The 14,132-nt window shown below is 43.7% G+C and overlaps 1 protein-coding gene across 12 annotated transcripts in view; it reads right to left on the reverse strand.

The window, feature by feature from the left end:
• LRRC4C (leucine rich repeat containing 4C) overlaps nt 1-14,132 on the reverse strand; it is a 1,285,379-nt gene that overhangs the window by 139,902 nt on the left and 1,131,345 nt on the right. Inside the window, exon 1 of one of the 12 annotated variants that reach the window (XM_031690576.2) lies at nt 11,961-13,872. The exons of the other annotated variants lie outside the window; for them this stretch is intronic. The gene's annotated coding sequence lies outside the window, so the exon portion shown is untranslated. Of the gene's footprint in view, nt 1-11,960; nt 13,873-14,132 lie in introns of those variants that run through there. 12 annotated transcript variants of the gene reach the window in all.

A 14,132-nucleotide genomic window follows, 5' to 3' on the forward strand; every position in this document is an offset into this window, starting at 1 on the left:
ACATCCTTAGCACCTGAATCAAACCATATCTGAACTCCATGTACTGCAAAACTTTTCGATTGCATGCGTCACTGCATTCTCTCTCTCTTTCTTTTTTTCCCCTCTTATTTCCAATCTAAGGCATTAAAACTAATACAAAACCCAAGAGATTACTTTTACAAGAAAACTCTAATATGAGCGATGGAAATCATCTATCCAGAATGCATGCAACAAAAATTTATTTCAATGATCCTATCTATTCTGCTTTTCAAACTGCAGAGTTACACCAAAAATATCAGGAACTCACCATTTCAAATTCAGAAACTCACCTTCCAATGCTATTTTTTCTTTTTCATTAAGCCATCTGCCCTTAATTATTTTTAATTTTGTTCTTCCTGAGGCACATGTCTAGTGATTATTTTGTAATACTGTTGTATGAAAACACCTCTTATATTTTTACAAATAGTAGCCTGAGAGTTTTCCATGTGCAAGTCTTCTGCTAAAAGCTTGACATGCATTATTTCAATTATAACTCACCACAGCCCTGTGCTATATTTATTCTCATGCTGCACATGAGAAAGTCAGGTTCAAAAGGGTAAGTAAATTGGCCAAAGCTACATTTCTGAGAAGTGACAGGGCTTGGGTCGATCTGGCTCCTATGCCTATGCTCTTAGATCATCAATCTTGTACAACCATTGGGTACTGTAAGTCAGAGACACGCACAGTGTCTGGCCCACAGGACACAGCATTTGGCAGCTGCTACTGATGAGGCTATGGTTTGGGGGATAAAATTTGATTCTAAACTCTCTACTATATGAATCTCCAAAAAAAAGCAAAGCGTTCCTCTGTCTCTAGTAATACCAAGGTCTCTGATGACTTATTTAGCCCTGAACCACCCGTCACCTCTTTCAGGTGACGATCTGGGGCGCTCTCTGCAGGGAAGCCTGGAGACAACATTGATGCCAGTCCTGGGGAAGGGAGAGGAAACTTCTGGGTGCCACCACCCACTGGCCGCCCCAAACCTATCTGTGATGCTCAAAACCCTTCACATTTCCTCTCTCCAAACACCTAGGAGATGGGCTGTGGCTCCTCCTGGGCCACAATGAAAGGCCCAGAGGCGCCTTACAATGAACAGTAGACAGAGAGAGATGAGACTGAATGCTTTAACACAGACACAGCCTCTGTCCCTTCTTGGCTGCAGCCAACAGCAGCGGGGTTGGACCTGAAGTGATGGCGCTGTGCCGGCCAAGCTCTTTGGCACATGCCGGGATAGGAAAGACTCTAATGAGACCCATTTCACAATTCACTGGCCACATGCATTAAGCAGGCAAAGACTTCTTCCTAACATCCCCGGGATATATCCTATGGTCCAGGTCTGCAACGGTCCCTGCCACCCACTAAACCAGACCTCTCACTGTCCCCTCACTTCTCTCTCTCTCTCTCTTTTTTTTTTTTTTTTTTGGCAGTGGGGGTGGGGGGTGTGGTGGGGAGAAAGATAAGGAGAGGCAGCAGCCTCGCTTTAAAGAGACAGGAGGCATTGCCAACCACAGATCTCTCTCTCAGGGTCTACAGTAAACTTCCAGAGACCTGCAATGCATGCTAATCTCTCCCCTGGTTGGGAGAGTGGGCTCCGTCATAGTAAAGTCATTGTTCTTTCTAATTGTCAGAGACTGTTGCTCTGCACTTGCCTGGAGCGATCCAATTAACATATCACCACAACACCAACCATTATAATATGTTTTGTGTCCTACCAACCAGGGAAAGCCCCAACCCTGCTTCCATCCACAGCTTCCATCTAATTAGAGCTTTAATAGGTAAACAGACAGGGGAATACAGAAACCGGATAGGAGGCTATATGTCTGACTCACTTTCTGCCTAAAAAGTGACTTCCTGGAGTTGGAATATTTTTACTGTTAATGGGGGAAGAGTTGAGAAGGTGGAGAACAAAAGACAAGACAGAAGGAGGGAAAAAAAAAGGATGGAGAGATAAGGACTAAGCACTCAGGAAGAGGGGGAGGGATGGAGGGAGGGTGAGGAAGAGAGGGAAAGGCTATTTGCTGCTTTGGGGGACTGAAAAACATGTAACTTCTGCTGGAAACTATTGCCATGGCAACGTTCAAACAATACAGAGAAAGCCTCATAGTTCCATTCTTGCCTTCCTGATCACCATCGTGTAGATGTTAACTCTTTTAGGATGGCTTCTGACTTTCTGCCATTTCAGATAGAAGAACACTCAGTTCCCTGATCGCTCTCCATTCCCCGTAATGCATGTGAATTCATCCCCGACACCCATGCTCTGGACCCCGCCTAGGGAGGTGATTCTCTTCAGAGATCCACCCACTAAACTCTCAGCATTTTCTCTGCCCGATTTGGAACAGCCAGTAGCCAGGCTCAGAGCAGAGTAATCTCTCTCTCTCTCTTTCTCCTCTCTCCCTCCCTCCCCTGAGGTTGTAAATTCCCTCAGCACTTTCAGAGATCTGGCTCACATTCAACTGTAAACCATTCAAGAGAGGCATATTTTTACATTTTCAAATGTCATGCACCTTAAAAAAAAAAAACATATTTTAGTTACTGAACTTTGCAACATCATTATCAAGTCATTGGTTAAAGAAAGTATGGCTATTGTCCTGAGAAGGAATTCTTGAATACTATGTTTCTTAGGCTCAAAAAAAAAAAAAAAAAAAAGAAAGAAAGAAAGAAAGAAAGTAAAGAAAAAAAACTACACGGACAATAGGATATCTATCAAAACATCACACATAAATCAAACATCTTGTTCTAGGCAGGACCACATCTACAATAACAGAGGATTTTAATAATTAGGGGATGGTATTAGTCATCATAAGGAAAATAAAAACCTACTCTTTTTTTTAATCTGTGAAACCTATTTCCCATTCCAGATACCTATCTTAGCAATAAACAAAAATATAATCAAATGGCTAAATTCTCCTATATTCCCTACAGTGACTTGGTGAAAACTGATGGGATAAAACACACAGACCCCTCCCAAGAAAACAGTGCTGTCACCACAGTTCACGCTTTGGCAAGAGCATTAATAGTATGGGCTTCCTATTATTTAGAAGAGCCAGTGCTGGGTCTGCGCTCCCACTTACTATTCCTATTATTAGGGATTATTATTACTATTATGAGAGATAATAATTGCAGTCCCTGAACTGGAAAGAAATCATCTAAAACTCGAAGAGAAACATGAAAAAGATGAAAAAAAAAGGTTCTGTTCCAAGTTCCAACTCAACACAGTCAAGACATTTATATTCAAAGATGGAAGAATAACATGAAACCATAATTAAATGTGTCTCACCATTTAGCACTTTGATCTAATCCAGTGTCTTCTGCTGTTTCTTAGGAGAGAAAGGGAGGAAGCATCCTTCCAAAGCGTGAAGCTGGAGCAGCTCTTGAGAATGTATATCTGGCTCCCAAATCCAGGTGGTTACATGGTGTGAAAAGTGACGGCAGCTCATCAAAGTTTTAATCTGGGCACTTTCACTAACGAGAAGGTCTTTTTAAATTCTCCCATTGCATAAGCCCACGTTTGGGCCCTATGCAAAGTTTAAAGTCAGTCTCTTTCCAATGACTTAGTTCATGACTAAGGAGGCCCACCTCACGCCACGGCGCAGTGCACGGCACCAAGGGGCACCTTCGTTGCTGTGAACAACGTTCTCTGTGAACAACGCCACTGAGGCGTGGGCGTTGCCTGCACTGAGCCTATCAGCGGCTATGAATTAAAGCATAAGATTAGCACCAAAATATATTTATGTAACTGTTTTAAAAATTGGAATCCTCAGAGACCGCTATAATCAATATTTCAGAAAGCCAACTAGAAACCAGGCATGTACTTATACGGCTGCATTCAGTAATTAAAACATCTTTGGGCTCCCATTTATGTCAACTCAAGGTCACAATGTTCAATCAGCACGTTTCCAGAACAATAACTGACGGGTATCTGCTTTCAATTAGGAAAAATGGAGGAACAAATGGCAATGTATTTATTGGGCAAAGTAGTTTCGAAACATGGGCCCCTAGAGGAAAAATAGTAAGAGGTGATTTAGTAGTAGAAATGTTGAGAAAATATTGGCCAACACCATGAATTGAACTGAAGGAAGCTCTTCACCCTAAAGATGTATCAGATCAGCCCGCTCGTTCATTGGTTCCACCAAAAGATATTGAAAACTCCTACGCGCTCTGCTTCTAGATGTGGGAGACGCCAAGATGAGTAAGATGACGTCCAAGTGCTAAAAGAAGTCACAGTCTGGCAGGTTTCAGCCAAGTGAATAAACACAAGAGTGATAAGATCACAGACCTGTGAACAAAATGCTGGTGTGACAGAGGACAGGAGGGCTCAGCAGGAAAGATTTTCCCAGAGCAGGTAAGTTGCTCTGAGATTTGACCTACGATGGGTATGTCCTAGGCAAATGGAGTGGCTCTCACAAAGTCTGAGGCAGAAATTAGTCTGGGATATCTCCCGAGGAAGAAAACAGTACGTCAGACAGACCAGAGCGGCATGAATAGAGGCATGAATACAGTCTGTATTATCAAGAGAAGTATTCGTATGTTATTCTATACTCATATTCTATATTTAGAGAAGGGGATGTTCAGTTTTATTTCCTACTGTGGTCCTTCTGAAGGAAAAAGGACTCACGGACCACACAGAAGATTTGACATCATTGAAGAGTCAGGTATCTAGGAGCGAAACAATGGAATGTGGGCTGAGGGACAGAAAAGCTGAGTTGAACATGATGAGTTGACTGATGAGTAATTTGCTTAGTGGTTGAATAGGAGGGTGGTTAAAGAGTTATTGATATCATTTGAAATTGAAAATATAGAGACTTCTGGAGAGAAAATAATCAGTCACCATGATTGCATTATGTTTGTAAAGCCTACAGGAGACACGGTAGGAAAGTGGGCTCCTGCTGGCCATGGAGATTCAGGCATCTTCCGCACACAAGGAGGCTGGGGCAAAGAATTTGAGGGTCATCTCTCAAATCAAGCCTGGCAGACATCTCTCAGAGATGCAGAGCAACTGGGAATAGAACTGATTCAAAAGGGAAGCCGTCCATGTATCAGGAGAGAGCAGGAGGAGGGGAGGAGGAGGAAGTGAAATGAGTCAAGGAAGTGGCAGCAAACCACATTGCAGACCCCTGGAGGAGTGTTGGAAAGCCGGGGCGTCAATGGTTTCCAGTGCTACAGAGACCACACCACAAGGACGAGATCAGGTGCTGGGTGGGTGACCACAGCTGAGTCCATCGGATTTGTAGGATATTATAACTCAACTCCACACTTATTATTAGCATTGACCTTATTTCTCACACAGTCATGCATTTCCAGGTGATCTCACGGCATTTTGCAAAGCCTCTCTGTCCCTTAGTTACGTGGAGTGACTTTGATCAACTTCTCCCAAGTCTTGCCTCATGCTGGGGCACATTTGGATATTACGAAAGAGTGACAAAAAGAGGCAAGGAATATGTGGCCTAGTATCTGATTATAACCTTTGTTTCAGGAAACAGGAGAAAGGGAAACTACAGACATCTCAGCCTCAGTTGAAATATTCAGATTGAGTACCAGGTTAGACGACACTGAGCTGCCATGTTTATCCATTACCAAGGCAACAAGTTTGAATTTACCGATTCTGAGCCTGCCTCTGAAGCCCTGAGAGATGTAGCTTCTGCTTCCAGCTTAAGTTTAGATGTTGTATAACCTCAGACCAATTACTTAGCCCCTTTGTGTCTCAGTTTCCTGAGCAAGAATGTAGGAGAAAACTGTATGTTCTATTGGCATCATACTACTCATTATATTGCCTGGTACATATCAAATGCTCAATAAATGGTAGCTATTATTATTATGAAATTATACCCATAACCTTCATAAGTGTTGAAAGCCTCCTTAAGCATTAAAAAGCTGCCACCAGATTATGCCAAAGTTCATCATTTTTAGATTTCATTACAAAACTGATTGACATTGGAAAACATGATCAGAAAAAACATTACCAACTTTGGTAGCCAAGTTGGCAAAAGGTCTTCATTTATAAATTCAGTAAACATAAAGCAAAACACTCACGGACTTTCAGTGAAATGTTCCCATTTCTGTGCAAGATAACCAAAGACTTTAACGAAAAGAAAGAAAGTAAGCTAGCACTTACTGTGTACTGATCATGTGCCAAACTCTCAGACATCTTAATTAAAGCTCCCAAAATAACTGCAGGAAAAATGATCTCCATTTTTATAGCTGAGGAAAACTGAGACACAGCAAGGTTAATCGGCCTACTTAGGATCTCCCAGTTAACAAGTGGAGAAACGGATTTGGGATGCAATGTTCGTCTATTCCAAATTGCACTGTATTTCCCCTGCAAAGACTTATACCCTACATGTCTGCCCTTGTGACATTGATTCTGCCTTTCTCCCAGAACACTATGCCGTTCTTCTGCACATTTTGACAAGTGGCATCCTGGGAGCAGAGATTTTATTTTTAATTCCCAGGAATCCTGAATCCCTAGGTAGCCGATTATGAATTTAAATTCCTAAACTCTTAGTGCTTGAAAGAATCTTCATTTCTAACTTCTATGTAACATGGAAGAATGTAAGACGGACCTAAGAGAGACAAGGTGATGTATCCATTGTTACAGTCCCTTACTGACAGCATCAAGAGTAAGAAAGATCTATTGTATCACCTAATTTTCAGATCTTTTTCCAACATAAAGAAACCACTCAACACTGTTTAAAATCTATGTCTGTGTACAGATATGACATCTCTCATACACAGTCAGTACACTCATTAGTATCTCTAAACTTTTTTTTTTTTTTTTTGATGGAGGTGCTAGGGATTGAACCCAGGGCCTTGGGCATGCTCAGCATGCACTCTACCCCTTCAGCTATACCCTCCCCCAGTGGTATCTCTAATTAAGCTTCCATAGGTTCCCAAAGCCAGGCATCTTGTGTGTCTGTGTGTGCCCACAGGTATGTGCATACATGCATACACACTGGTACACACCTGCATTTGAGTCCTTTGGAGGTGATGTCTCTTGAGTAAGCTCAATTAGTCATTCAAGGACTATTTACTGCATGCACACTATTTGTCAGACACTCCTCTGAGGTGCTAAGGACATGCCAAAGAACAAATGAACCCTTGCCCTCAGAGAGTGTTACAAGCACGGTCTCAGGCACAAGATCTGTCCAATCAAGGTTCAACCGTCAAATGTACATTTCTCCAGAGAAATCATTCTGAAGAAACACGCAACAGACGCTTGATCCCTTTGGAGTCTCCCGAGACCCTATTGATAAATTATTATTTTGTATGCCTATATTATAAAACACTTGACAACCTTACGAAAGTTTACATAGACACAGAGTATATTTTCCACGATTCATAACGTATATTGTAGTCTTTCCTAAGGGAATGGCATTCACTAAAGCATGTCCAAATATGTTTTAAAAGTACAGGACTGTACCAAAAATGATCATATCTATGCGTTATTCCAATCTTGTCTCTCTGTTTCTCATTTTTTAATCTATACCAACACGAATTTAGATTAACAACTTCCCTTAAACAAGACCATATCTGATTTTTGCAAGCAGTGCATTACCTGAACTTGAAAATCAGAGGCGCTCAATTTAAATGTGCATTTATCGAACACCTGCTGTGCGTGACATATGCAATCTTGATCTCATGCTCACGGCAGTCAGCTCAATGTGGTTGTTATTACCTCCATTTGACAGATAAGCAAACAGGCTCAGAGAGGTTAATGGCTCATGTAACACGTGTGACTCAGTAGAAACCTGAGAATTCAAATTCACTCGGGATGCCAGAGTTCAAGTTTACTGAATTTCTTAGTCACCTCTAAGAAGCACGCCGAAAAATAAAATTCATAAAGTGGTAAGAACATCCACAATTTCCATCTTTTCTTTACATCAGTGAAAATGGTTAACTTTAGGATGCTTTTCCAAAGTCAACATGGAATTCAAATTGTCTTCCTAATTAAAATGAAGCAGTATAAAAATCCAATGGGCAACTCCTCAGCCTGTTATCCACAGGTATGACATCAAGAATAACACTAACTAAAACAGTAGGACCCTTTTCCCCTCAGAGGGAGAAAAGGTTTCCGGAAGCAGACTGAGGAAATGGACAGAGCACAGGGCTGCTATCGCAGAGAGTGATATTATAAGCAGTGACCATGACTGGCTGCCTCAGAAAACCACCGGCAAGTTGGCGCTGGAGGATTTGCACGTGCAAACGATAAGACGCACATGTCCGTGTGCAATCTTGATTCCATTCACTCTATTGGGCCTTTATTCTTTCACAAAATAAAGATGTTTAGCCAAAATAGGATTCATTGTAACTAGGAAGACTGAGAACCCAAATCGTGGACTTGGGGACCTTAGCAATGGAATTTCACTCCATCTAATTTAATTGTATCATTACCTAGAAATCTGCATTTATTTTGTACATTCCATGTCCAGACAGTGTAATATGCAGCCAAAATTATACATTTAATACACAAGAGCTTTCTGATGCAACTTTTAAACCATACGAACACACAACCCAATAGGAGCATTATTTCCCCCTAAAATCTCATTTAAGTATGATTTTTGCTGAGATTTCTTTTTCTGTATGTTACGGAGAAAAGTCTTGATTTTCAGCTTCTGGCTGGAAGCAGCATTTCCCATCTAACATGACATATTGCAACAAATCTCTCCTGATAAGACCTCCAAAGAGGAATCTGGCAACTACTGTAAGGTCAGCTGCACATCCCCTGGTTCTGAAGTGTAGCCACCACAATTCATAAAGTGCTTGGCCAGCCTGTATTTATTCCCAGGAAGTTAATCCACATTAATCCCACAACAAGCAGAACAAACACCTCCCCTCGGAGGGTCTATTGTGCTGGGGCTTCGCATAACATGACTTTAAATTCACAAGAAATTCTCATTTGTTGAATTCTAATTTGTTGGTATTATTCCCATCCCAGAGATGAGAAAATTGAGGGCCAGGAAGATGAAAGGTAGTGCCCAAAGCACACGGCTGTTACATTAGAGGAAGATATTAGAAAAGGTAATCAAAACCAGCAAAACCCAGCAGCTCTCTGAGCCTGGGGTCCTCAGCAGAATTGCACTGAACAACGACCTGTTCTCAAATCTTCCTCGGTGGGCACAACTTCCGTCCCGAAGGAAGTTCATGAAGTTAAGTTTCCAGGTCTACCATGGCCATAACTCTTTCATCAGTCCACAAACAAGTTGCCTAAAATGCAGAGCCCACTCTGGACTGCCAAACCAAAGGGAACAAATCCCAGTCTGGGTGACGTGTCCCTAAGTGTACTGATGAAGTGATTCACCAGCGTGATAAAGGATGACATCTTCAGATGCTCCAACATCTCCAGATTTGAGAAACATGTTTAAGTGGAGGTGGGTGGGAGCACACATTTCAGTGCACAATTTTAAACACATTCATATTCTCTCTCTCCCTCTCTCCTTACCCCCAGCCCCTTCCCTTCTCCTCCCTTCTTTCTCAGTCAGCTTTGCGTGTGGGTGTGAATGTGGAGGATATTGAAGGGGGCGGACAATGTGAAGGAGAGGAATGCACTTTGAGGTCCAATTGGAGTAGCAATGAAGAAATGTTGATGTAGAAAGAAAAGAAAGAAAGAAAGGAAGGAAGGAAGGAAGGAAGGAAGGAAGGAAGGAAGGAAGGAAGAAAGGAAGAAAGGAAGAAAGGAAGAAAGGAAGAAAGGAAGAAAGAAAGAAAGAAAGAAAGAAAGAAAGAAAGAAAGAAAGAAAGAAAGAAAGAAAGAAAGAAAGAAAGAAAAAGAAGCCCTTCCTTGATTGGAAGAGCCAAGCTGAGTGCAAGGCTGGGTTTCCCACGTGAAGCCCAGAGCTGAACTATGCAGTCAGAACCCTCAAAGTACATTTTTTTTTTCTTTTCTCTCTTTTATCAGTTGTGTTAAGTTGCAGCTGAGCAGGAACTTAATATAACTTGAGTCAATCTATGACCACAAGTGATGACTCAACTGTGGTCAAGTAAAAACACAATAAACAAGTTCAGAATCTGCAAGGAATTAGCAGATATGCAGAAGCCTACAGGGAGCTTGGGGGATAAAAACAAACAAACAAAAAAAAAAAACAAGAGCAAACCTGGCATGATTATTTTCATAGGTCAGTCAATTTATTGCCTGATCTGTGGGTCCCGACAGGAAACATGTGCCCAGAAAAATAAATTAGAGAAGTGCTCAGCTGTAGGCTACTTTAGTTAAGGGGTAATGAAATGGATAAGCAGAGATGATGTGAGTGAAACAACAGACTCAGATGCTTTTTAGCTGGGTGTTTCTGGTTTCTGTTATCATTCTCTCATGTAAATCTAACTCCATCATTCTTTAACGACCCTCTAGGGACCACCACTCACGGCATTAAATGTGCCCAACAGCACGAAGAGACCCACGAGATCGCTGCCTTTCATCTCCTTTGGGATATGCCAGAGTTGTGAATCTTTTCCTTTTTTTTTTTAAATAGTATTGAAGTTTGGGTTATCTGAGTTCTTCTATTAAAGAAAAAAGAAAAAAAGACTAAGAAAAGAGACGCATTTGGAGATGGGTTATCCTTGAGGTCCAAAGTGTCAAGAGTTTATATCAAGTTCTCAGGATAAGTAACTTCCTTGACCCTTATAGATAAACATGGCAGCTGTGGGGAGAGGAGTCATTCCATGAATGGCTGGTTCCTGTCCAGTTTAGATCCCAAACTGACTTCTGTCTGCTCTTTGGAGGCCTGTGTGAGTCCCCTGTCTTGTGTGATTTGGCCATTAACCAAAGAATTATGGCTTCTCCAGGCCTCAGTTTCCTTTTTGTATTGGCATGAGATCTCTGGGGAGTCTTCTGGCTCTAAAGTTATATGAGTCTATAAGTCTGATAGAAGGCCCTGGAGAGGAATACAGATGCCTGAAGATGGAAAGTTCTGCTAAAAAATAAAAATAAAGAAAAGCCAGCTCCATGACCCTAGCAGCTATAGGGGAAGAAAGAGATGGAAAGAGGGGTGATTTCAGAGGCCCCACGGCCCTCTAAACATTTTCAACCTTTTTTAAAATTTTTTTCTTTATTGGCCACTTTCCCCCAAGCAAGGCTGGCACAGGAGAAACACTGGTGCTCAACGCGCAGACCTTTATCTAAGTTACCACAGGACACTAGATTTCTGCCTTTTTTTTTTTTTTAAAGAGCCCTGAACTGGTCATGTTGGGATGGTTTTTGGCAAAACTGAAGCCGGCTAACAGCCCAAGCCAACTATACAATCCATGCACAGCCTCTCTGTTACCCACAGAAGTGGTTAGAAGTGGGTGGGGTTGAGGAGAGGTGGGTCCTCCTCCTCCTCCTCGTTAGCCCTGATGAGAATCTAGGTGATGGGAAGACGGAGTTCCAGCCCCGGAGTAAGCAAGAGGGACTGGGGAGAGTGCAGCCACCTCTCTCCGCCACTTCCTCCCCCATCCCACTCTCCCTCCCTCAACCCACCCACTAGCCAGAAGCCATCCTTCATCTGCCTGGCTTATTATCATATTTTTGTGTTAATACATTCTGTTGATCTGCAATGTCAGGTTGGATAATGAAATTGAAATTGGGTCCCTTCGATTTCCAATGGCTAAACACTTGTGAATCTAATTCGGGGCTGCCATGCAACTTGAAGGCATTCTAGAGTGTCAGTCACACAGCACAGGCACCCCACACTGCAGCGCTTTCTTAGGGAGATGATTTTTTTTTTTTCCTGATGAACATTTGCAAAGGCATTTCCCCAGGATGCAGACAACCTACATCATTATAGCAAACCAGCTTATCAGGGAGCAGTCTGATGGAGCAAACGCGTGGGCCACCTTCTCCCTATTTTCTGGCCCCCAACGGCCAGGTCTCTCAAGGCCACACTAAAGGGCTGAAGGGGTAAAGGGACCAGGAATGCTAAATTAATGGACATTTTTCTTCGCCAATAAATAAGAAAATAAGGATCACTCACTGTATTTCAGACTGATCACAGCAACATCCAGATGGAAATCCAGGTGGTACAGAACAAGCGAAAATGCATGATCTTGACACCAAAAAGAAAAAAAAAAAAGGAGGGGAAAGGAGGTTGATGAAGAAAAATCCAACTGCAATTATCCGTCAATTTTAGTCAACATCGGCACAAATCCAACTGTGCTCTGCTGGTTTCTCTCCCCCAATCAATGCCTCATTCTGCCGCGGTCAACTTTTCTTTGCCGAAATTTCTTTGCAGATGTATTATTAATTCTCTCTCCTCTTGTGGGAAATTCAAAAAGAAAAGAAAACACCACCGTATCAGGTCTTTCCTTTCCTTAAAAAAGCCCCAAACTTTTCATTCCAAAAATATCTCCTTGGCTGACTTTCTCCTTTATAGAAAAAAATGAACAGACTTTTCCTTTGTGGATCCTCGGTTCTCCATTTCCAATCATCCTTTTGGGCAAGGGGGAGGGGGCAGCTGTTTTATTATTATTTATTTATGTCAGAACACACCGACCCCCGCGGGTCTGGCACTGGTTTATTTCATTTCTCAACGCTCCCTGTGTGCACACATACTCATTTGTGCTAAGATCCAGGTCTCACAAGAAACAGCTTCGTTCTTCCTTCTCTCTTGCACAATCAGTTTATCCACTGCGTTCGGTTCCAAGAGAGAGCTGCGTCCCGCATCCTTCATTTTTGCAACGCACCCAACCGCCACCGCCACCAAAAAAAAAAAAAAAAAAAAGTCTCCTTTTACATCGCCGATGCCTCTTCCCAGCACCCCCGCCCCTCGAAGAATTTGGGGATCAACTCCCCCCACTCGCCACCCTTCCGGCCGGCCCCGTCTCCAAAGATCTGATTAGATTTCTCATCACAACCCAGTGCGCAATTGGATTTTTGATTTCAGCCACCCGGCCAGCCACCTTCCCCTCTCCCTCCAAACTCTCTGTTATATCCTGTCTCCTTCTTCTCTCCACCGCCTCTGCAATTTCATAATCTCACGTTAAATGGAGTGCGGGGGGCGGGGGCGGGGGCGGGGGCGGAGGCAGTGGAGGAAAATTTCAAGGCTCCGTCAGCTGTCAAGAAGAAACCCATTCCTCCCCCCTCTACTTTTTTTTTTTTTTTAAGGCTCGGGGTGGCTTTCGCTTCCTCTGTCCCCGCCCCCACCCCGGCACCCGGTTCAGCTCCTCCAGGTGTTGCAGAACTCCGCGATCCGGGCCGGGATCACGGGGGAGACGCGTGACGCGGTCCTTCGCCGGTGGCCCCTGCCAGCCCCCGGGTCCCCTTCTCCTCCATCAGCGGGCGGCGGATCCGGGGGCGCCGCGACGAAGGGAGTTCAAACTGGGCTTTTATTTCAAATGGGGAGGGCGAAATCAGGGGCTCGACGGGATGTTAGGCAAATGAAAATAATAATAATAAGGAAAGAAGATAGAAAATAGAAAATGGAACGAAGGAGGTTAAAAAAAAAAAACCCTAGTCGCTGACTCCTCTCATCCTTCTCGAATGAAACTGCAGCTTTGATCTCATTTCCAGCTGCGTGGGGTACATTTTGGAGCCACAAGTTGGTTCCTCTTCGCGCAGACCTTCCCGACGCCGGCTAGTCCTCCTCGAGGAGACGCGTTCCCCGGAGCGCAGCTGCTCCGCGCCGTCCTTAGCGCCATCGCCCCGGCTCGCGGCTCCCAGCGCGGCAGAAACCCCGGTCCCCTTCCATCCACTTCGGCTGGGACTCTCTTCCTCCCCAGCCCGCTCCTCTCTCCCCCACTTCCCCCGCCCCAAATGATGAGTGCGCTCCCAGTGCCGGCGGCAGCCCCTTTCTCTCGGCCAATGCCACGTCCCAACGGTTTGGGTCCCAGCTCCCCAAATCTCCTCTCAGACGGCGGTCCCCCTTCCCTCCTCTGCCCCTCTTTCTTCCCCCTTTCCCTTTCCCTTTCCCTGCTTGTGATCAGTAAAATACAATTACCCAATTACCTCCCATCATCTGAGCACTGATTGGTCAATTGCATTAACACTTGAAGTCGGGGAAGCCGGGATTGGAGCCTCTGCAGCGTGGCACCGCTGCCACCTGGAGGGCAGAGGCAGAACAGCTGCCGTGCAAAGCAACCGCCACGCTCGGAGGTTAGTCATAGGCAGAGAAACTCAGGCACTGTGTGGGAGAAGTTGTCAATTTTTT

This window comes from Vicugna pacos, chromosome 10, assembly GCF_048564905.1.
Source record: "Vicugna pacos chromosome 10, VicPac4, whole genome shotgun sequence".
In the NCBI taxonomy this organism is placed as follows: Eukaryota; Metazoa; Chordata; class Mammalia; order Artiodactyla; family Camelidae; genus Vicugna; species Vicugna pacos.